The sequence below is a fragment of the Bos indicus x Bos taurus genome, chromosome 29 (assembly GCF_003369695.1).
Source record: "Bos indicus x Bos taurus breed Angus x Brahman F1 hybrid chromosome 29, Bos_hybrid_MaternalHap_v2.0, whole genome shotgun sequence".
NCBI classification, from domain to species: Eukaryota; Metazoa; Chordata; class Mammalia; order Artiodactyla; family Bovidae; genus Bos; species Bos indicus x Bos taurus.
Window position 1 is genome coordinate 11,923,097 of NC_040104.1, and position 25,338 is coordinate 11,948,434.

The 25,338-nt window shown below is 42.8% G+C and overlaps 1 pseudogene; it reads left to right on the forward strand.

Annotated features, from left to right (window-relative positions):
• The first annotated feature begins 11,534 nt into the window (after window positions 1–11,534).
• On the forward strand, window positions 11,535–20,669 carry LOC113885752 (annotated as a pseudogene).
• The last annotated feature ends 4,669 nt before the right edge of the window (window positions 20,670–25,338 follow it).

Below are 25,338 nucleotides of genomic sequence, written 5' to 3' on the forward strand. Positions count from 1 at the left end.
GTAGCATTTATTGCTTGTAGACTTTTGGATCACAGCCATTCTGACTGGCGTGAAACGGTACCTCATTGTGGCTTTGATTTGCATTTCTCTGAGTGATGTTGAGCATCTTTTCATGTGTTTGTTAGCCATCTGTATGGCTTCTTTGGAGAAATGTCTATTTAGTTCTTTAGCCCATTTTTTGATTGGGTCGTTTATTTTTCTGGAATTGAGCTGCAGGAGTTGCTTTTATATTTTTGAGATTAGTTGTTTGTCAGTTGCTTAATTTGCTATTATTTTCTCCCATTCCAAAGGCTGTCTTTTCACCTTGCTTGTAGTTTCCTTTGTTGTGCAGAAGATTTTTATTTTAATTAGATCCCATTTGTTTATTTTTGCTTTTATTTCCAGTATTCTGAGAGGTGGGTCATAGAGGATCCTGCTGTGATTTATGTCGGAGAGTGTTTTGCCTATGTTCTCCTTTAGGAGTTTTATAGTTTCTGGTCTTACATTTAGATCTTTAATCCATTTTGAGTTTATTTTTGTGTATGGTGTTAGAAAGTGTTCTAGTTTAATTCTTTTACAAGTGGTTGACCAGTTTTCCCAGCACCAGTTGATAAGATGTTATCTTTTCTCCATTGTATATTCTTGCCTCCTTTGTAGAAGATAAGGTGTCCATAGGTGTGTGGATTTATCTCTGGGCTTTCTATTTTGTTCCATTGATCTATATTTCTATTTTTGTGCCAGTACCATATTGTCTTGTTGACTGTGGCTTTGTAGTAGAGCCTGAAGTCAGGCAGGTTGATTCCTCTAGTTCCATTCTTCTTCCTCAAGATTGCTTTGGCTATTCGAGGTTTTTTGTATTTGCATACAAATTGTGAAATTATTTGTTCTAGCTCTGTGAAAAATACCACTGGTAGCTTGATAGGGATTGCATTGACTCTGTAGATTGCTTTGGGTAGTATACTCATTTTCACTATATTGATTCTTCCGATCTATGAACATGGTATGTTTCTCCATCTATTAGTGTCCCCTTTGATTTCTTTCACCAGTGTTTTATATATATATATATATATATACGTCTTTACTTTCTTTAGGTAGATATATTCCTAAGTATTTTATTCTTTTCGTTGCAATGGTGAATGGAATTGTTTCCTTGATTTATTTTTCTACTTTCTCATTATTAGTGTATAAGAATGCAAGGAATTTCTGTGTGTTGATTTTATATCCTGCAACTTTTCTATATTCATTGATTAGCTCTAGTCATTTTCTGGTGGGGTCTTTAGGGTTTTCTATATAGAGGATCATGTCATATGCAAACAGTGAGAGTTTTACTTCTTCTTTTCCAGTTTGGATTCCTTTTATTTCTTTTTCTGCTCTGATTGCTGTGGCCAAAACTTCCAGAACTATTTGAATAGTAGTGGTGAAAGTGGGCACCCTAAACTCAGCAATATAAACCTGATGAAGAGCCAGAGGAATATGCAGCAGGTAAAGGGACAGGATAAATGCCCACCAAACCAAACAAAAGAGGAAGATATAGAGAATCTACCTGATAAAGAGTTCCAAATAATGATAGTGAAAATGATCCAAAATCTTGAAATCAAAATGGAATCACAGATAAATAACCTGGAGACAAGGATTGAGAAGATGAAAGAAAGGTTTAACAAGGACCTAGAAGAAATAAAAAAGAGTCTATATATAATGAATAATGCAATAAATGAGATTAAAAAAACACCCTGGAGGCAACAAATAGAATAACGGAGGCAGGCAGAAGATAGGACTAGTGAAGTAGAAGATAGAACGCTAGAAATAAATTAATCAGAGAGGAAAAAAGAAAAACGAATTAAAAGAAATGAGGACAATCTCAGAGACATCCAGGACAGTATGAAATGCCCCAACATTCGAATCATAAGAGTCCCAGAAGAAGAAGACAAAAAGAAAGACCATGAGAAAATACTTGAGGAGATAATAGTTGAAAACTTCCCTAAAATGGGGAAGGAAATAATCACCCAAGTCCAAGAAACCCAGAGAGTCCCAAACAGGATATACCCAGGGTGAAACACCCCAAGACACATATTAATCAGATTAACAAAGATCAAACACAAAGAACAAGTATTAAAAGCAGCAAGGGAAAAACATCAAACAGCACAAACGGGGATTGATTCCCATAAGGAAAACAGCTTATCTTTCAATGGAAACTCTTCAGGCCAGGAGGGAATGGCAGGACATACTTAAAGTGATGAAAGAAAATAACCTACAGCCCAGATTACTGTACCCAGCAAGGATCTCATTCAAATATGAAGGAGAAATCAAAAGCTTTACAGACAAGCAAAAGCTGAGAGAATTCAGCAACACCAAACCAGCTCTCCAACAAATGCTAAAGGATCTTTTCTAGACAGGAAACACAAAAAGGGTGTATAAACCCAAACCCAAAACAATAAAGTAAACGGCAACGGGATCATACTTATCATTAATTACTTTAAACGTAAATGGGTTGAATGCCCCAACCAAAAGACAAAGGCTGGCTGAATGGCTACAAAAACAAGACCCCTATATATATTGTCTACAAGAGACCCACCTCAAAACAAGGGACACATACAGACTGAAACTGAAGGGCTGGAAAAAGATATTCCATGCAAATAGAGACCAAAAGAAAGCAGGAGTAGCAATACTCATATCAGATAAAATAGACTTTAAAACAAAGGCTGTGAAAAGAGACAAAGAAGGTCACTACATAATGGTCAAAGGATCAATCCAAGAAGAAGATATAACAATTATAATTATATTTGTACCCAACATAGGAGCACCACAATATGTAAGACAAATGCTAACAAGTATGAAAGGAGAAAATAACAATAACACAATAATAGTGGGAGACTTTAATACCTGACTCACACCTATGAATAGATCAACTAAACAGAAAATTAACAAACAAACACAAACTTTAAATGATACAATAGACCAGTAAGACCGAATTGATATCTATAGGATGTTTCACCCCAAAACAATGAATTTCACCTTTTTCTCAAGTGCACATGGAACCTTCTCCAGGATAGATCACATCCTGGGCCATAAATCTAGCCTTGGTAAATTCAAAAAAATTGAAATCATTCCAAGCATCTTTTCTGACCATAATGCAGTAAGATTAGATCTCATTTTTATACTTTCTTACATTCTTTCCTTTCTTGTTTTCTCCATATTTGTACAGCCTGGGCCATCTCCTCTCTTATAACCTCATCTATATCCATATCTGCAGGCCAAAACAGACAGAGAGCTGTGTGGGGAGAACAAAAGAAGAATAAATTACAGGGACATGAATGAAGGTTGGTGGCCCTTGCTACTCATCATGAATGTTCTTCAGTAGGATCACTTTCCCCTGCCCTTCTGTGTGCCCACCTCCCCCAGGTTTGCATGACCGTGGAAGATTCTTCAGCCAGTGGAATTTGAGTACAGGTGATATGTCACTTCCAAATGGAAGTATTATTTTCTGTCCCACTAGCTGGAATGCACATGTAATGACAGGAACCTGGAACAGCCATGTTAGACCAGAGCTAAGTAGCACGTGGAAGATGTGACAAGAAAGAAGTGGGCCCTCATCTCTGTGGAGAGACCTGCACTAAGATTATATGAAAGAGAATTGAAATTGTGTTGTATTTAAGACAATGTTATTTAGGGTTTGATTACAATCGTTGTTGAACCTGTAACCTAACACTCAGAATAGCTGATCTTTGTGTTAGCATTTTCTTGACATTAGGGTCTGAATGAGACAATATATACTAATGTATACTTAGAAGTGAGTCAGGTGACAGCCCTGCCCTCTGGAAGCTGTGGTCTAGTGTGGGATTCAGAAACTCATGCAAGAACAAAGCCACATTTCAGGACAGTTCCAAGATCCCATAGGAACCCTTGGGAGAGGAACCTCAATCAGTCCTGATCTCAGGAGGTTTCTTGAAGTAGGGACAATCCTCTATCTTTCTCCTCATAAACAGGCCATGGTGCCAAGTTTCATGTAAAAGTGATTTATTTCAAATTCCTTCCAGAGTGTTTTCCCTTTTGATCCAGTGCTTAAGATATGCGTTGAGTCCTGGTTTGGTAAGATTGTAAATGCCCCAGGGCAACTAAGCTGGTGGGCCACAGCTACTGAGCCCAAGTGCCTAGAGCCTGTGATTTCCATCAAGAGAAGTACAGGACTGAAAAGCCAGTGCACTGCAATTACAGAGTATCCCCTCCTTGCTGATAATAGAGAAGTCCTGAGCAGCAATGAAGACCTAGTGCAGCGAAATATTTTTTAAAAAATTCTTCCAATTAAGATAAATAAATTTATATTAAAAAATAATTATCCCAGAGAAACCAGTGAAATCTCAGGGGAAGCAGGACATGAAAAAGGATGAAACCAGTCTGAGTTTGATATCATGCAAGTCATGGAGAGGGAAGCTACAGCCTGTTTTCACAGGGAACTTGGGATGTAAGCTGTGCCTCAAACGTGCCCCAACCCAAGGCTAGGGAGCTGGGATTTCACTCTCACACTAGCTCCTCCCTCTCATCTTTCAACTAACACCCAGCTGGTGTCTCCAAGTCCTCTTATTAGATCCTCCAAAGATAAATCTAAGGTGACACTAAAAGCAAAAGACACCAAAGCTCAGGAAAATATAACCTCAGAAAATGTCTAGATTTCTCCACCCGTTCTGCCATATCCAGCATCATATCTGAAATCCTGCGAGTCTAAAAAACTCCATGGGTCTCTACATGTAAGCATTTAAAAACAATCAACTTCTAATCTATAGAGGAGTGTAGTTGATTTACAGCATTGTATTAATGTTAATTGTATGAGAAATTAATTCACTTATACATAGACATGTATCAATTCTTTCCTAGATTCTTTTCCCATACAGGATATTACAGACTATTGAGCAGAATTCCTGTGCTGTACAGTAGGTCTTTGTTTGTTATCTGTTAAATAAAGTAGTATACATATATTAATCTCAAACTCTCAATTTATCCCTCTTCCACCTTTCCACATTGGTAACTATAATTACTGTTTTGATGGAGGGGGTGTCTAGGCACTTGTTGGATCAGGGTCTGTTTTTGTGAGAGTGCAGTGGCCAGGGAAAGCAAGTCTGAGAGAGATTCATTTGAGATAATGCTAAATATTGTGAAGGACCTGGCCATGCAAAAATTTGGGAGAAAAACATTCTAGAAGTGGGAAGTAGCCCATGCTAAGGACCAAGGTAACTAAGTTTAATGAATCGCTACCCTTCCACTGCCAACCTTTCTTCCATGCTTGGAACTTGGCCTACAGGTCAACCACCATGATCTCATTCCATGCTTCAGTTGTGAGTTAGTGGCAATGAGGCATTTCAGCCTTCCCAAGAAGGGAGAATCTGGGGCTATCACGAGGCTGAATATGCTTTGGCCTCAGGGACGTGTCCACAAACTGGTTATCACCAGGAGCATCAGGTGCCAGGGGCACCACCAATGCCTCTGACTATCTCCATGTACTTGTTCTCAGGAGTAGAAACGCCAAGGAACTGATAGAGCAAAGAAACAAGTCATGACTCTTGTTTCATCTTGCCCCATGTGAATCACATGGCCCTTTGAACACACTACTCTCTGTCCAAAAACTCTTTCCTCTTTTGCTTCCTCAAAGGTAGCTTGTGAATTACATCAGCACCTGACTGTGAAGCCTGGTGTCTGGAACTCAACTCACAATCAGCTGGGACCCAGAGATGTCCAGCCTTGTCCTGAGTTCTGTCCTTTTTCTCCAGCCAGATTCATAAACCAAAGTCCCTACAAAATATAAGGGTGATTGTAATTCTCTCAAGGCTTTTGAATCTCCAAGGTCTATTTGGAGCATCAAAGAGGGAACACATTCCCCTGCATCCAGGCTAGTCTCAGACCTCAGTCTCCCTCAGCCAGGGGTTCCCTGAGGAAACATAAGACCCTTATCTAAGCTGCCCGAAGGCTGAGAAGAGAATGTTTCTCATTCCTAATGCAGGTTTATGTTATCCAGTCACCCAAAGGTCTGTGTTGTGTGAATGAGGAGCGGGACCTCTTTGGATTCTGAGTTGGGAGTGAGTCAGTCACCACCTACAGGACTACTTCCTGGGGTCACTATAGCTGGGGCTCTCCCACTGTGCTGGAACCCAAAGAAAGAGCCTGCAGTATTGCTTTCCTGCTGCTACAAGAAGGCAGGTCTGCTGATAAAATCAGAACCAGACTTGAGGGGCAATGGGAGAGGAATTTACACTCTGGTGCCTGCAGATATCTGAGAGCTGCCCAGCAGTGGATGCAATTGAGCTTTCTCTCATCTTTCCCTTCCTGGAAGTCTCCTAGTCTGAGAACCAGATTTCCTGGGTTCCAAGTATTCACTAACTTACCAGCAGCTTTAGAGTGAGTAATACACCCCATGGTTCAGTTTCCCACCTCTTGGATGACGGATACTGGACTTGCTCCAGAACACTTGTTCCAGACTGAAGCTCAGTGCCAATCAGTGGACAAGTGGCTCAGAGGTGGGTGTTGCTGAGGATGCTCTGGTGGGCAGGAGGCTGTAACTGTCTGGTGATGTTCATGGGTCCTGGGATCAGAACTGCGAGTGGTAGACCACTTGGCACAGAGCTGTTGGGACACCGAGGACCTTAGAAGCCTTGCCCGCTGGAACTTACTATCATTTGGGTCTGTGGGATGAGATCAGGTACTTAAAAGTCAGATGTTACCCATGAAGAAATTTGTAGATTCCTCAGCAAAATCCAAATTAGGCTGATGAATCATCTCTGCTAAAAAACTCAGAGAACTAGATATGCCAGGACTCTTAGACAAATTTTGTAGTATTTTAAATACCATTAAAGTAGGTCACCTTTTGGATGACCTGCCATTTGCTCTCTGGCTTGGGATAATACCCACAGTTAGAGTGGAATCAAAGGGCTCTGGGGGAGGCTGTACCTCTCCCTGTGACTCAGTAGGAGTGAGTACAGCTCTCTCCCCTCCACATCTGGAGCAGGAATTCCAACACAAAGAACGTGATCTCCAAATTTAACTGGAAGACTCAGGTAGGTCTGGCCCTCAGGTAGGTGCTATTCTTTTTCCAATGCTTCTTCCTTCCCTCCTGGGTCCTGTGCAAGCTGCTCACCTCCTGGTTCCTGGGTTCTGAATTCCTCCTCCCTTCTCTTGCAAATATCCATGCAGTCCCACTTGTGGCTTCCTCTCTACCCAGGCCCAATCCCTCACATGCAGATGGCACTAAAGAAGGGAAAACCAAGGAGGGATCTGTACAGTTCATTCTTTCTAAAAACGTCCACATTTATTCTGCTTCCAGACCCTGTCCTGAATCCTTAACATCTCCAGCTAGATGACTCAGCTTAGCAGGGTAATGGAGATGCAGATGGTGGGGGGAGGTAAGGTTGTCAGGTGTGGGGGACAGTTTTAAGATGACAAGAGATGAGTTGGAATAAGGAGCATGTTGTCCTCCAACCACTCATTCATTGGGGACCTGTCTGAATCTGCTATCGTGGGTTCCTCAGAGTTTCTCTAAGACAGAAATTTCAAAATGGACTTTCTATAAACTTCTTATTACAAAATGGTTTCAAACATAACAAATATAATAAAAAAGAGTATCATAAACCCTATATTTTATCATTTGGCATCAATAACTACAAAACTAACCTCTTAGTCCCATAGGTTGTCATAGACTGGAGACTATGCAACATCAAGGTGATGCCCAATTGATTTCCTGGTGAAGACATTTTTGACTTGCATCAGTCTTTCTCTTTTTGCTATGTTCTCACATGCGGTGGTTGAAGGGAAGGAGGAAGAGGGAGAATGACAGAGAAAAAGAGGGAGAGGCTAATCCCATCATGAGGTACCACCATCAAAACACCATGTCAACCTGGGTACCTCCCAAACGCCCTACTTCCTAATACCATCACATTGGGAGTCAAGGGTGGACACAATTCAATCCATAGCAGCTATGCAGATCTGTTTTTAAATCAAGAAAGACACTCATTTCATTTTCTCCTTTACTTCTTATTCATTTTTCCTGAAGTATTTTTGGGATGAGATGAACAATTTACAAAATGTACATAATGAGTATTTGGGGTAAAATAATGGGATGTTAAGAAAAAGATCTTTGTTTCCAATAAAATTAACATTTAATATCCAGTCCATTTGCAAATTTTCCTGAATCTCAAAAAGCAGATGTCTTTTCACAGTTGAAAGAATGTAGTCATATGTTGCACTTGGTTGTTCTCCTTTAAGATGAAATAACTGTTCCTCTTACAATTTTAATGCCATTCATTTGTTCAGAAACTGGGCGGAAGCAGGGTGGTTTGTCTTACAGAATGTTGCACTATTGGATTTAGAGTAGGAGTTCACAATACCTGCACAGTGGGTCAGGACCAGTACCAGTCCTTGGTCTATTAGGAACCAGACTTCCACAGCAGGAGGTGAGCTGCAGGCCAGTGAGTGAGGCTTCATCTGTATTACAGTTGCTCCCCATCACTCTCTCATCACCCCCAGAAGGGACAGTCTAGCTTGTTTTCCTGGAACTGTTTTTAGTTACATAACCTATGCTTAATAGAAACAAAAATAGCATAAATATTGATGATTATTTTCTTTTCTCAGTGCTCAGAATGGTGAGTTGGTGCCCTAGCAACTATCACACTGACAAATTGGATGTTGCCTGTTAACATTTGTACACATTTGGCCAGCTTAAAATTAAATATTAAAAAACTAAGATCATGGGATCCAACCCCATCCTTCATGGTAAATAGAAGGAGAAAAGGTGAAAGCAGTGACAGATTTCTTTATCTTAGCCTTTAAAACCACTATAGATGGTGACTGAAGCCATGAAATCAGAAGGCGTTTGCTTCTTGGCAGGAAAGCTATGAGAAACATAAACAGTGTGTTGAGAAGCAGAAACATCATTCTGCCCAACAAACTGGTAGATGTTTGGCCTTTCCATTTGGAGACCTAAACTTTCCGTCCAGTCCCCATTAGTCTTTGAAGTCCCTTAGCTTTCTAATCCTTCATGGTTCCCAAGATTATTTTGTGCATTTCTTTACCAAGTCCTTAAATCAGCCATCTCTTTAAGAATCCATGCATCGTCTGATGGGAAATATATTTAGAAGCTAGATGTTAGACCTCAGAATAGTCACTGCTATCAAGTTGTCATTGCTTGTTGGCTTTACATTGGTCAGAGTAGGAAGGACACATTTTCCATAAAAAATAAAATAAAAATGAATATAATTTGTTGGTACAAACTTATGCTTTCAGTTCAAGGTTTAAGACAGCAGGGTTTTAATTAACGTTCTTTATGTTATGAGTCAACTTCTTTTTCTAGCCACTGAAAGGCTTACTTCAGAATATTAGTTTTAATTACTGTGTTGCTTTTACCTGTTAACATATATATGATTCTGTCACAATAACAAAAGCAATATGAGGAACAATAAGTTGTTGAATATAGTTTCAGATTTCTTTCCTGTATTTCTTTTGATTTTCTTTGGTTTTGTTTTGGATGGGAAGCATTTTTGTTTTTCCTTAGAAGATATTCCACTCTGAATGTAGTCATAATTCTGAATTTTAAAGCCACTTAAGCAATGTGTTGTTATGGGCGGCTAGTCACCAACTTGATGCAATTAGATTTATCAGTCTTTGTTCTCAATTTGTTCAGTTCAGTTCAGTCCTTCAGTCGTGTCGGTCTCTTTGCAACGCCATGGACTGCAGCATGCCAGGCTTCCCTATCCATCACCAACTCCTGGAGCTTACTCAAGTTCATGTCCATCGACTTGGTGATGCCATCCAACCATCTCATCCTGTCTTCCCCTTCTCTTCCTACCTTCAATCTTTCCTAATATCAGGGTCTTTTCCAATGAGTGAATTCTTCCCATCAGGTGGGCAAATAATTGGAGCTTGAACTTCAGCATCAGTTTTTCCAGTGAATATTCAGGAATGATTTGTTTAGGATGGACTGGTTTGGTCTCCTTGCAGTCCAAGGGACTCTCAAGAGTGTTCTCCAACACCATAGTTCAAAGGGCATATATGTGTGTCATTTGTCAGTGACATCATATTCCCCTTTTGGGATTTAACCACCAGAACTGAATTTAAATAATGTGCAAAAATGAGTGTTAAGACACAGTGCCCCATCTATACACATCTGGTGACTAGGAGAGGCTCCTGTTGTATTCAGGGTACTGGCATTGATAGATATCATGCAGTAATAGGCCCTGGGAGTCCTGGATGAGTTGTTATACACGATTGTCTTTACTTGGCTGCCACAGTTGTTTTGTCTTCTTTGATTGGGAAGACATTTCAAAATTGGTTTTTTTTTTATATTTGATTTGGCAGACAAAATTTTTCACAGCATAGACCCTATGAGGAAATTATATCAGAAATATATCCATTTATCTTCAGCAGTTAAATTCGTTGGTTTGTATGTCCCCAGTGATATTTCTTTATAAATAGAAATGAAACACACATGTTCAGTATGCATTCAGTCTCTTTGTAAATCAACCAACACTAATTAAATTCCTCTCTGTCCCCACTGCACCACCAACTGTAGGCGAGAAATAAAAACCTGCAGAGACTGAAGGCTGATTCCAACACATTGCTGTGGAGATTTCATTCCCACTGTTTTTTTTTTTAAATTTAGTTTCTAATATTAAAATCAGTATAGTGTACATAAATATCCAAACTTCTGACTTCTCTTGAAAACATGGCCAACTGTCCTGCTTTCCAGCATGGTTGAAGTATAGGAAAGGCTGCTCCCAGTGCTGTGCTGGGAGGGTTCTGTGCTGCCCAGGGCCTCCTCGGGCCATGAGTTTGGGAGAACTAGACTGCTAGCTATCTTAAGATAAAGAATACTTTTGTCTTGATCAACTTTGACTTTGAAGCCTTTAACCCAGAACTCAGAACACACTATTTCCTTGTACATTTTTTGGATGATATAAAATATCTTGTGGATGCATATGACATTTCTTCCAATACTGAAACCATACAATTGAAGTACTACTCTGCCCTAAATCTTTGATGCAGACTGGCATCATAGACTGCACCTGATATCTGCCATTAGATGCACTACCTAAAGCCAGCTGTACGTCCCTGGGCTGTCCCTGAAGTCTTCACTTTGCCATTTGACATCTTATCCTCCTAGCAATTTCCTCTCCAATGAAGACAGCAATGCATATCTCATGAAGTGGCTAAGAAGATGACATGAAACCAGAAATGTCAAGCATGGCCCTTAGTATCCATTTTCATGGTATTCTTAGCAGTTTTTTTCTCCAAGTAGTCAAGGTTCTCCATCTTCTTAGATGTCCATACAGATCAGTTTTATTTTCCAACCAAGCTTCAAGGAAGAGATTACAGTTCAATTCTCTGTATTCTGAGAAGCTTCAAAGTCTACTCGCCAAGGACACTGATGAAGGAAAGATTTTGTCGAGACCTTTGTGTTTTTTTTCAGGCCTAATGGCTTAAACTAGGGCATGTCAGAGCATATATAACTAGGGACTCTCGGTCACCACTACATGCTAAGAACCTGAACTTTTCTGAGTACTTGGAGCCAGGAAAGAAGCATGAAGTGGCTTGCACTCCTCGGGCTGGTGGCCTTCTCAAATTGCAGAGTCGTGTAAGTATGGAGACTGTAAGCCACATCATATTAATTTCTGTGATTTTTCTTTTCATCTGATTATTATATTTATCTGTTTTAGAAGGGAATGGAATATTTCCTTGACAATCTTAAAGTTCAACCCTTACTTATTGATAAGTACCTTGCTATAGGAACTGTGGGTCCCAAGCGTCTTGGTGTAGATTTGCATAGCTGCACAACTCTTGGGGTCCAGTCATGTCATGACTTTTGAAATTGGAACTCCTTGCAATTGTTCAGTGCACAGTCAATGCAGATGTAGGTGTGGTCCTGTGGAATAGCACTTTTCTACATTTTATTTAGCATGTTCTCTTTGTTCCCTCTCTACTTCAGTGTGTATATGTCTATGTCTGCATTTCCATATCACTATCATATCTCTCCATCTCATTGGAAGGCTCTGAGTGTATTTCTCTCTGTGTTGTTTTCTTTTAATTTCTCATTTGACTTATCTTTCCTTCTCAAGCCTCGACATTTCCCTAACTTGTTCCCTATCTCCTGGATTCTTTTTTCAACTATCTCTTCTCTTTCAACTTGGAGAAACATTGGGAGAGCTACTTATACACTGTTTTATATCTGACAAGCAGTGTGACCACAGCCAATTCACAAGCCTCTTGCATTTCTAATTCCTCCCATGTAAAAGAGGAGAGGAATCCCCCTTTTACCTCCTTCCCTGAGCTTCTATGAGAAGGATACAGTGGGATGGCAACAGCAGTGCTACTGGCTGTCATGTTGAGACTTCCTATTTATCAGGCACCTTATATCCATCACTTCACTTATCCCCAAGATATCATATTTGGAGGGTTTGAATCATTACATTCCACTATTTTACCAAAGGGGAGACTGAGACCCCACATGGTCATATGGCTTACCCAACATTACAGAACAGAATCTTTATTCAAATGTACGTCGTATGTCTTTCCAAAGGAATATGCTGAAAATTCTTATAATAAAGTGACTCATAAAAATGATTAGAAAATACACAGTGCCATTGCAGTGACAGTTACACCTTAACACTGACAGCTAATTGTAGCATCTTCTTTGTTTTCTTTGTCAAATGTTCAGTGAAAAAATACCTCTAAAAAAGTGAAGACCATGAGAAATACCTTCAGTTAAAAAAAAAAAAAGATGAACAATTTCCTCAAGGAACATGCTTACAGACTGTCTCAGATTTCTTCTCGTGGCTCAAATATAACTATTCACCCCCTGAGGAACATCATGGATGTGTTTTGGGAGGATGGTTGCCACAGCGCCCCCTGGTGCTCTAGCCTACCACTGGCGCTCAACTGGAGATGTCAGGTGGGATGCTGCAGCTGGGGCTCCTGCAGGAGCAGAAGCACTGGGCCAAAAAAGCCCCACCCAGAGGAGAAGGTACTATCATCCTCTTTTCTTGGTGACTGGGCCCAAAAATTACCAGGTGGCAGGTAAACATCCATTTCTGTGTCAAAGATGTGTCATTAGTTTGAGGGAGATTGTTCCTTCTGAGCAGAAGGCAATGACGGCCCACTACAGTCCTCTTGCCTGGAATAACCCAAGGACGGAGAGGCCTCGTAGGTTGCAGTCCATGGGGTCGCTAAGAGTCGGACATGACTGAGCGACTTCACTTTCAATTTTCACTTTCCTGAATTGGAGAAGGAAATTGTAACCCACTACAGTGTTCGTGCCTGGAGAATCTCAGGGATTGGGGAGCCTGGTGGGATGCTGTCTATGGGTTGCACAGAATCAGACACGACTGAAGTGACTTAGCAAAGCAGCAGCAGCAGCAGTAGCAGCAGCAGCGGTTCCTTCTGAACTAAAGGAGTGAACTAGTTACAGATGAATAGTGAACCATCTCTGATCAGAAGGTAGAACCAACTGCAAAGCAATTGTGAATAACCGGGCAGAGGAATTCAATTTCCACAGATGCAAGAACCACAGCAGTAAAAAGTTACTGAACCTGTATTCCGTGTAAGGCCATCAGAATCTAACACAGTTGTTACTGTTTTTTGATTAGAAAAAGGGCTTATTTTGTCTTCAGGAATGCCCATGCCAGCCTGAGAGATAGGCAAAGAGTAAATACATGTCACATGAAAGGGTCACTTGTATGGTGTTGATTGGATGTGGTCTGAGTTTAGAGTGAGTGGATTGATCAAGAAGGACCTCCTGGAGAAGGGGGTGCTAAGGCTGGGTTTGAAGAGACTACAGAGTTTCTCCAATGAAGGCACCAGGACTTCCATGGGTGTCCAACGGTCCTGGATGCCCAGTGGTTATGCCTCTGTGCTTCCAATGCAGGAGGTACTGCTTCAATGCCTGGTCATAGAATCAATATCCTTCATACAATGTAGCATAGGAAAAAAAAATCAAATGCAAGCACCTCTGTGATCAAAGGCTGTGACCTTCACAGTGGTTGGAAAGTGATCTCAAGAGATATATAGCTCCCAGAGGGAGACATCAGTGTGGGAATAGAGGGTAGCCAGTTCTTCACTAATCCACTCCCTCCTTCTATCTGTAGATGCTCTACATGGGTAACATCACCATTGGAACATCCCCTCAGGAATTCCAGGTTATCTTTGACACAGCTCATCTGACTTGTGGGTGCCCTCCTTCTTTTGCCCCAGTCCAGCCTGTTGTGAGTACAGACACCCCATACCCCGACCATCCTTCACTTGCCCTGCCGCCCTGTTTCCACCCTTGGTACCTGATGACACTCATCTTTTGTGTCTGCAGCTACACAAGTTAGGTTCAGGCATTACAAGTCTTCCACCTTCTGGCCTACCCAAAACACCTTCTCGATCGCCTATGGATCTGGGAGCATGAAGGGATTTCTTACTTATAACATTGTTTGGGTAACATGTAAAGAGAAGCTGAGTCAGGACTGGCTATGGAGTGACCCCTGCTTGCAAAACAGATGCAGGACCATCTGGCAGGACCCTTCCTAGTCTACCTCCCATAGGTATTGACCATCTTATCCACAGGATTCTGTCCCTGGGGAGGCAGTGCCCGTGATGACACACGAGCAAATGGATTAGCTAACCCAGAGAGTGGCTTGAGGTGTGGAATTGCAGTTCCTCTGCCCATGAGCAGTTCAAGGCTCATTTTGCTGGGAGGGAGAAAAGGGGAAAAAAAGCACCCACTTTTATATTGACAGACTGTTCCAGGCACTTTCAGGTAATAATTGGTTTAATCTTGCAACAACCCCACACAGCAGGTGGTCTGATTAGCTCATGAGACATATGAAGAAACTGAGGTGCAGACAGCAAAGGACTTGCTGAGGTCACATCTGTGGTAAACGGTGGAGCTGGGTTGGCTTTTCAGGACTGAAATTGCTGTAGGGTGTTTAGGGACAGGATAAAAGTGATCTAGGGACCCTGGGGGCAGTCAAGAGCTTCAGGTATCCATAGTGGGAAACTGGAGGCCAGAGATGTCAAGGGGCCTGATAAATGAGTTCTCACTCTAGGGTGCCTTTGAGAGTCTAATAAAACCTATGGCCTGCCTCCACAAAGTACTTGAGTAGTTCCCCTCTCTCACTCTCTCTCTCATACACACTCACACAAATATACACATATCTCCAAAAGTTAATATCCCAGGCAGCAGTTTCATTGAACCCTGCAAGAAAGACTGCATTTTTGGCTTCTGTCTTCCTGGACAGATTCAGAATCCACAGTACCTTACAGAGAATTCACTCCATTCCTGTCATTAGGTCGTATGATGACAGAAAAGGCTACCTTGCTCTCGACTCATTTTGTCCACAAGGGGGCACCAATGGGTCCTGGCCTGACTCTTGGTTCCCCCTGACCTGGACAGAAGCCACAAAGCCAATTTGACTCACTCAGGTTGTGCTTTTCAAAGGGGCAGATGTTTTAAAATTCACAGCCTCTCACAAATGAAACACAAATTTTCCTCCCAGCATGGTCTAACTGTCTGAGGTCGACCAAAGACACAGCCCAGCCTCAATTCTTCTCTGAGGATTTAATGGCAATGCACCCCAGCCCAGTCCTAGCCCCACTTCTTGTATCTGAAAGTGGGAACCCTCTTCTTTCCCACAGATTGGGGACCTTGTAAGTACTGACCAGCTGTTCGGTCTAAGCGTTGTGGAATACAGGTGTGAGGGTACACCTTTTGATGGCATCTTGGGCTTGAAGTATCCCAACATATCCGTCTTTGGAGCTATCTCCATCTTTGACAACCTGAAGAATCAAGGTGCCATTTCTGAGCCTGTTTTTGCCTTCTACTTGAGCAAGTAAGTCTGAGATGGACAATCTCTTTCTCCAAATTAGCTTTAAGATGCTTTCAGTTGCACGAAAATTATTTAACACTTGATAAAGAAGAATCCTGAGAGATAACCTAACCAAGGATAAATATAGCCCCAGGGCTGTACCTGGCTTCACCACTGGCCTTTATAAATAACGTTTTATTGGAACACAACCCTGCTCCTGGGCTCAAGACCAGTAACTTGGTCTAGGGGTTTGAGTGAGGAGGAAGACTAATGGAAGGCACAGGAAACAAGTTGGAGGAAAAAGCAATACGATTTGCTTATGAATTTGATCAGGAAGGAAGGAGAAGGATGGTGGATATCTTTCCTTCCTCCTTCGCATTCCACTGGGAGCCCAGGACCAGCTACCCAATTTGCAGGAGCCAGTGAAAATGAAAGTGTGGGACACAAAACAAACATGTGGGACCCCTTGTTCAAGAAATACTAGGCATTTCAAGACAGGGAGAACAGAGGTGGGGTCCCTTCTGAGTGTGGGGCCTTTTGAACAGTAGAGGTCACAAGCCAGCAGAGCCAAATCTGGGTGTCCTGAACCCACACCCTTAGAGCTCCCAGGCTTTGATTTTCCTGAAAAATGACAAGCTGGACAAGGAGAAATCCAATATGCTCCAGCGCCTGTCCTCTGAGTGTGTCTGAGCACTCAGGTCACAGGAGGTAGGGCATCTTCAGAAGATAGAGTGGGTGGAGCCCAGCCAGGTGACTCAGCTTCTAACCTGCTCTGTTCCACTCATTAGCCAGTAGCTGACCTTGGACTGGATCTCAATCGCTCCTAGACTCGATTTCTGCATCTGTACATGGGGACCTTATTAGGGCCTGGATGGGTGGACCAGCACAGCTCTCAGACAGTGCTGTTGCTACTGTCCTCCAAGGATCCCCTCCCCCCCTCTCTTCTCTCTACACATGCAGGGCAAAAGGCAGTGTGGTGATGTTTGGTGGGGTATATAAATCCTACTATCAGGGAGTGCTCAACTGGGTACCATTGATCCACGCGGGCGACTGGAGTGTACACATGGAGTGGTAAGCCTCTCCCTCTGAGGGTTAGCCCAAGTGATGCTCCCGCTACATGGACACAGGCAGCACACACAAATGCATTCTCAGACACACAGTCACACAGACATATACACCACCCACAACGACACTGACACACAGACACATCGAAGCACACAAGCAGACACATATAAACATACAGAGAGACACGTATAAACATGCATAGCTAGTCACAGACACACAAGCACACACAGAGACACATACAAATCCACATGCAAACACATATACAAACAAACACGCAAGCAGATAGATATGCAAACAACCCATGGGTTCATTATCCCCAGGCCTTCTGACTGGGGCTCTACCAGGGTCCTAAAAGGGTCTGGAGAGGTCTGTGCAGCTGGGAGAGGATTGCACCCACTGCCCTGTGAGGCATGGAGCATGGCTAGAGGACTCTACAGTGTGATGAACAGAGGATCAGGGAGAATTTCTCCAGCCTGAAGAGAGGTATAAGATGACTAACTGTCCTGAGCTATCAGGGACCAAGGAAGTTCACAGTACAGGTAAATGTCAGTTTAAAAACAGGGAAAGTCCTGAGCAAATCGGGAGAACTGGTCTCCTAAGGGAGCAACTACTGAGAAGTATAGAGAGATTTGCTAGAGTCTTAAGATATGAAAGCAACTAATAAAAAAGACACCCCAAGTTCATGGGTACACAGTGGGGCAGGGGCTATAACAGAGAATCAGGAAGGTGGAATCCAGGAGTGACCTGAGAACAAGAGGCATAATTCATAGGATTCTGTGTGATATCCTCAGACAAAAGCTGACCTGTCCTTTGGAGTTTCTGTGGGCTAGTCATTTATTTCCTGGCCAGGGTCTCAGGGTCTGAGCTGGTTGTAGGAGCAGTGCTGGCAGACACCCTCTCCCAGAGGAGCCCCTCTTTCCCACCACTATGAGAATTAGCTGCCCTCGTGAATCTCTATCTTCACTCTGCAACTGACCCGTTATTTGTTCCCAATCTGATACAGCTCTATGGATGTTTCTCATTCATTATTTTCACAGTCTTCATTCACTCACTAAATAGACAAGCATTTGGCATCCACTGTGTGCCAGGTACTTTAAGGAGGCAATGAGACTAAAACTCGCCCTCCCATCTAAGAAGATAGATGCAAAGGAAATGAGACACATACATAGTGAATTGTGACTTTGGTACATGCTAGACATGAGGAAGTGTCTACAGAGACTGTCAAGAAAGGAGACTGATAAACACTGGGGGAAAGACTTCCCTGAAACCATGACAATTAAGCTGGAATCTGGAAGATGAGAAGAAATTTGCTAGTCAAATTGGAGGGGGCTCCTCTAGGAAGGAAGACCAGCTTGTGTCAAGGCACAAAAGAGCCTGGTGTATTCAAGTACTACATTCAAGAATGTCAAGGAAGGTGCTGTGTTGGGAGCAAAGGAAAAGAGGGCAAGAGACAAAGGGCTGTTTAGAAGACAGTCGGGAAGGGGGCATCTCTGGGGATACTCAGAGTGACCTTGATGCCTGCTTAGTCACACTGTCTATGAGCATCTCCATGAAAAGAAAGGTTATTTCTTGTTCTGGTGGCTGTGAGCCCTTTGTGGATACTGAGACATCACTGACCCTTGGCCCAAGAAGACTAGTCAATAACATCCAGAAACTCATCAGCGCCATGCCAGGGGGTTCCGAGGTGAAGGGTTATGCCCCAGGCTCACTCCCAGTCTCCACCCACAAGAAGGATCTCCAGGGCCAACCTCTCTCCCTCTCTCTCTAACAGCACTACATTTCATGTTTTGCGGTCAATACGCTGCCCTCTATTATCTTCACCATCAATGGTATCAACTACCCAGTGCCAGCTCAAGCCTACATCCTCAAGGTGAGGGGAGGATCCTGAGGGGTGGTTCTCAAATAGGAACTTGCAGGAACCCTTGGGCTGCTATGGGGATGAGGGTGGGCCATCTTACACTATTGCAGATGCTGCTGAGCCCTGGGGCTGGCCAGAGACTCCCACAACATGAACACTTGAGAGTAAAGGGCCATCTGGGACACTGATCATCTTGAAATAAATGTGGAGACACCACGCCATGCTGGCATGGTGGGAGTCACAAGGAGAGGGGATCACTCAGATCCTCAGTGTTCAAACAGCTTCAGTTCAATCTGAACCCTCAGATGGATGAACCCAGAAGGTCAGCTCTAGCAGTCCTTGAAATAAGTCATGTGACAAGGACAATGGCTGGGGACACTCCCAGTGTGCTGCCCCACTGTAAGGATTAACAGTCTCCCTTCCCTTCTCGCAGTTTTCCTGGTTTGGATGATAAATTACATGTCACCCTAGTTCTCAGATGCATCTTCCCCTAACTCTGGCCGGGTGCCCCCTTTGTGAGTTGGGGTACCCGACCCCTCTGTGGGGAGGCTGGATGCTAATGTGAATAAAGGGTGCACAGTGACTGCTCAGCCCCCATACAGGGTGGAGGCTTCATGTCAGCTCCCTGAGGGAGTTCAGAGCTGGCTGATGGGCTCAAAGAAGACTTTAAGGAAGGGAGGGAATTTCAGGAATTCTGAAACTGTAACTGATGGAGCCATATGGAGGGTTGCTTGGTTCTAGGCAAAACTGCACTGGATTCCATGCAAATGGCATCCCAAGGTGCTCTGCATTGGGGTACTGGGGACTTAATCTGGGTGATGAGGGCTACGGACTGACCGGTGGGGTTGGAAAACCAGAGTACATTACCCAACCAGCCTGGAGTGGCCAAAGAGGGTGAGTTCGGGCCAAAGGAAGCTTCCCAGAGTTCCTAAGTTAAATCTTCAAGAACGTGTTGTGGGCACTGTTCTATTTAAGATGGATAACCAACAATGGGTTACTGTGTAGAATGGGGAACTCTGGTTAATTATATGACAACCTGGATGGGAGGGGTATTTTTGCGACCAGGATGCATGGATATATATGGTTGAGTCCATTTGCTGTCCCCCTGAAACTCAGAATATTGTTAATCAGCTATACTCCAATATGAAATAAAGTTTTTTAATAAAGTACAGATTGTGGGGATGAAGGAGGGGAACCAGCATTCTCTGCAGAGTAAACAAGGAGCAGGAGTCAGAAGGAAATAAACAGGGAGAGAGGAGAACTATGGACACTCTTTTTCTTTTCTAAAAATTTTATTGAAGTGTGGCTAATCTTCAGTGTTGCGTTAAGATCTGCTGCACAGCAATGTGACTCAGTTATACACATACAGAAATGTATATTCTTTTTCTTATTCTTTTTCATGTGGTTTATGACTGGATATTTAATATATTTCCTTATGCTCTACAGTAGGACTTTGTGGTTTATCACTCCTCTGTATCCACAACTCCTAGTCCTACCCTCCCCCACACCCTTCCTCATGGCAACCTCATATCTTGGCCCCTTTGGTTGTGGATACTCTCATATCCCCTGTTAAGGAGAGATCCCTTGATATTTACCCAAAGAGGGAAATAAAACCAAGAATTGTGCTAGGTCTGGATATTGGTAGGAGTCGCAGGTAAGGGCTCAGGCTGACTGGTGTGTGTCTCCGACTCCCCCAGGATTATAGAGGCCACTGCTATACCACTTTTAAAGAGAACACAGAGAGGACATCTAGAGAGACCTGGATGCTGGGTGACGTCTACCTGAGGCTGTATTTCTCAGTCTTGGATCAAGGAAATGGCAGGATTGGCCTGGCACAGGCAGAATAAATACTTGGAGTGGTTCAGGAATCAGTAAGGCCGAGCTGAGCAAACATTAAATCACACTTAGGGTACTCCTGCCCAGGATGCTGGTGAACTGTGTTTTGTGGTCTGCACACCCTATTCTCAGTAAAGAATAAAGTGTTTTACTTGTAATGGTGCTGAAACAAATGGGTGCCTCTGTTTGTGCCTGGGAGGTGTACAATGTTTGGGAAGGATCTAGAACCAAGTCTGAATCACAGTTGAGAGGACCCCACTTTCAACTGGCTTCTAGGAAATGGGAGACTCATTGAAATGATTCTGGGAATCCAGGACACAAGAATCAGAGCAAATACAAAGATCTCAGTGACTGGATCCAAGAAATCAGAAGTCATCAGGTCTCTATTTAACAACCTCACTCTTTCATTCCCTCTTCTTTGATGGTCTTAGCCTGACAACTTTCTTCCTTAAGGCTTCTACACCTAGTAAGGGAGTCCAAGCTACCTGCCCTAGGGTTTTATATCCTGAAGGAATCTCCAATAAGGAAAGAAAAGATTGAAGACATCAGAGTTCAAGGGTGTTCTCTGAATGACCCACCTCAGATCACATGTACAGTCCTAGATCAGCCATCCTGGCAGGACCATAGGGTCCTGATTTACTTTACATGGTCGTGTGGCCCTGACGCCACAGCCCACATGATTGTCAATTTCTTCCAGAATTATATGACTGAAGCTGGGGAGAGGCAGCCCCAAAGAAAGCAACTGGGAGATAGTCTAGGCCATGAAATGGTTTGTGATGACCCACCAACTTCACCACCTTCTCATTCAGAGGAATTATGAAGGGTAATGAAATAGACTCTCTACATCCCATCTCAGATGAACGTATCACTGGGTTTCTCCTCCAGGGGAGTTTGGGTGAGGTACTTCATACAGAGCTGGTTCCCTCTTGTTCCCATATCCCAATCACCAGCTCTCTGCCACATATGCCTGCTCTACTTGGTAGAGCAGTCCTACTTGGTAAGTGGTATCCCCAGTGGATCCCTGAGCCACTCCCCTCCTCCAGGGCCCATAATGCCCCTCCCTTGGCCTCCATGCTGCTGGGGAGAATGCAACCCATGTGTCGAGAGACATAGGGTACACAGAGCCTTCAGCCTTTCTGAGCTTCTCCATGGGTGGGGCTACAAACTGTTTGCTTGGAGCTGCCAAGGTCAGGCACTTTTGCAGTGGAACCATCCATTCTTTCCCCCTGGAGGCCCTCAGTAGATGCCTCATCTGAGACAACAGGGGTCAGAGGTTGACTTCCTTTCAGATTGACTGGTTTGATCTCCTTGTTGTATAAGGGACTCTCAAGAATCTTTTCAAGCACCACAATTGAAAAGCTCAATTCTTTGGCATTCACCATTTCGTATGGTCCTGATCTCACATCTGTTCATGATTATTGGAAAAATGATAGCTTTGACACTACAGACCTCTGTAGCAAAGTGAGTCTCTGCTTTTTAATACACTGTGCAGGTGTTTCATAGCCTTTCTTCCTTCCAAGGAGCAAGTGTCTTTTAATTTTGTGGCTGCAGTCAAGGTCCATAGTGATTTTGGAGCCCAAGAAAATAAAATCTGCCACTGTTTCCACTTCTCACTCATCTATATGCTATGAAGTGGTGGGACTGGATGCCATGAATGTTGAGTACCTTTTTGTGAATAGTCTTTTGAATGTTGAGTTTAAGCTAGTTTTTTCATCTCCTCTCCTCATCGAGATGCTCTTTAACTCTTTTTTACTTTCTGCTATTATGGTAGTGTTATCTTCGTATCTGTGGATGTTAATACTTCTCCCAGCAATCTTGATCCCAGCTTGGGATTTATCCAGACCAGCACATTGAAAGATGTTTCCTACATATAATTTAAATAACCAGAGTGACAATGTATACCTTGTCATTCTCCCTTCCCAATTTTAAATCTTTCAGTTGTTCCAAGGCTGATTCTAACTGCTGCTTTTTGACCTACATACAGTCTTGTTAGGAGAAAGGTAAGTTAATCTGGCACTCCCATTTCCTTAAGAATTTTCCACAGTTTGTTGTGGTCCACACAGTGAAAGGCTTTAGCATAGTCAGTGAAGCAGATGGAAATGTTTTTCTGAGATTCCCTTGCTTTCTCTATGATCCAATGGATGTTGGCAATTTGATCTCTGCTTCCTCAAACCAGTTTGTATATCTGGAAATTCTCAGTTCATGAACTATTGAAACTTAGCTTGAAGGATTTTGAGCATTGCCTTGCTAGCAAGTGAGATGAGCACAATGGCAGGATAGGTTGAACATTCTTTGGAATTGCCTTTCATTTGCATTGGAAAGAAAATTGACCTTTTCCAGCACTGTGGCCAGTGTTGAGTTTTCCAAATTTGCTGACACATTGAATGCAGCACTTTGACAACCTCATTCCTTAGGATTTTTAAACAGCTCAGCTGGAATTCCATCACCTTCCCTAGCTTTTCTTGTAGTGATGCTTCCTAAAGCCCACTTGACTTCATACTCCAGCATATCCGGTTTTATGTGAGTGACCCCAGCATCATCCCTATCCTGGTCATTATGACCATTTTTGTATAATTCTTCCGTGCATTCTTGTCACCTCTTCTTAATCTCATCTGCTTCTGTTAGGTCTTTGACTTTTCTGTCCTTTATTGTGCCCATCTTTGCCTGAAGTGTTCTTCTTGTATCTCCGCTTTTCTTGAAGAGATCTATAGTCTTTACAATTCTGTCTTTTTTTTTTTTCCCTCTAATTCTTTCACTATTCACTTATGAAGCCTTTCTTATCTCTCCTTGCTATTCTCTGGAAGTCTGCATTCCACTGGGTATATCTTTCCCTTTCTCCTTTGCCTTTCACTTCTCTTATTTTCCCAGCTATTTTTAAGGTCTCCTCAGGCAACCACTTTGCCTTGTAACATTTGTTTTTCTTGAGTACGGTTTTGATGACCACCTCCCATACAATGTTACAAACCTCCATCCGTAGTTCTTCAGTCTACCAGACCTAATCCCTTGAATCTAATTTTCATCTCCACTATAAATTCATAAGGGATTTGATTTAGGTCGTAGCTGAATGTTCTAGTGGTTTTCCTTACTTTCTTCAATTTAAACATGAATATTGTTTGCTTCTGCCTAAGCATTGCTTCCACATCACCACCCACCACTCCCAGTGGATGTGGAGCAAAAACACACAATTTGAGGACTGTTACCTTGGGTTTGTGCTTGGCTTTTCACATGCTGAGCTGTGTGAGCTTGATCAAGTCTCTTAACCTCAGTTTTCTCATCTGGAACATGGGCACCATGATGATAATTCCACCTTCTAGATTGCATGTGTGCCTGCAAAGAGCAAGTGGCCCTGAGAGAGCTTTCTGGGTTCCTGAGTCTGGAACAAATATGAATTATTCTGCCACCTGGGGAGAAGGAAATCTGTTTAGAGGTTACGGCTGCCATTCCCAAGGCTAAATATTGATTCAAGCCAAATAACATCTATTTCTGAACCCTGACCCAGAACTCTGAGCCGGTGCTTCTGTTTTCTGGGCTCCCACAAGCGCTAGTGATTACTGGCTCAGATCACTCCCTTCCTCAGCCTTACCAGTCAGCCTTACCTTGTCAACTACTTCTCCCCTGAAATCACACTGCAAGGAAAGTCATAAAGGCTCTTGGTCTCTTGTCAGTTTCCCACATCTCCAGTGTAGCAACAAGTAGATGTTATGGCTACTTGTCATAGCAAAATCTATGGCAACATGTACAGTTCAATCTCAGCCTGTTAAATGCATCTTTCTCCATTTGGCCCCTCATGTTTAAATTACCTGTAGTTGCCTTAGTAACCTTCCTATGCTTGCTGTTTAATGCTGAAATATGTGTGGACCTCATCTAGTTTTCTTTCCCAAGCATAATTCCAACCATTCAATTAAGTAACCAAATATCTAGTCATCAAACTAACCACAGGAATTAACAAAAGCAAACCACCAATCATGATTTCTTGTGTGCCCCCAAACACCACTGAAATGATCTGCTGAAACAATGTGATACATTGGCATGTACACTGCAGAAGGGACACTTTTTTTTTTTTTTTTTACTGGATTTGTTTTCCACCTAGTGCAGAATGTCTACCATAAGCCTAGCCCTCCAGTAGCTGGTCACCTAACTTTTGCAGACTCAGTCCACTCCAGATCCCTTCCACATCCCTCAGTAAAATCTAGAGAACAGACTCAGTCAAAATTCTCACTCTTGCAGAAAACAGTTTTTTGTCTTTTTTTAGAAAACAATATTTGGTCATACATTCAAAATCTTGTGCTCCTTGCCTTGGATTCAAGGACCTGCACCAGAGGATGGGAAGCCTCCCCTTCCACCTAAATCTTTCACCACCCCCACCAGGGCCACAGGCTTGACTGGACTCCTAAGACTTCTGCCTGCTTGCTGATGTTCTCTGTACATCAGTTCAGTTCAGTCTCTCAGTCATGTCCAACTCTTTGCTATATCATGGGGTGCAGCTTGCCAGGTTTCCCTGTCCATCACCAACTCCTGGAGCTTGCTCAAACTCATGTTCATCAGGACGGTTATGCCACCCAACAATTTCATCTTCTGTCTTCCCCTTTGCCTTCTGCCTTTAATCTTTCCCTGCATAAGGGTCTTTCTGATGAATCTGTTCTTCCCATAAATTGGCCAAAGTATTGGAGGTTCAGCTTTAGCATCAGTCCTTCCAATGAATATTCAGGGCTTATTTCCTTTAGGGTGGACTGGTTGGATCTCTTTGCAGTCCAAGGGACTCTCAAAAGTCATGTCCAACAC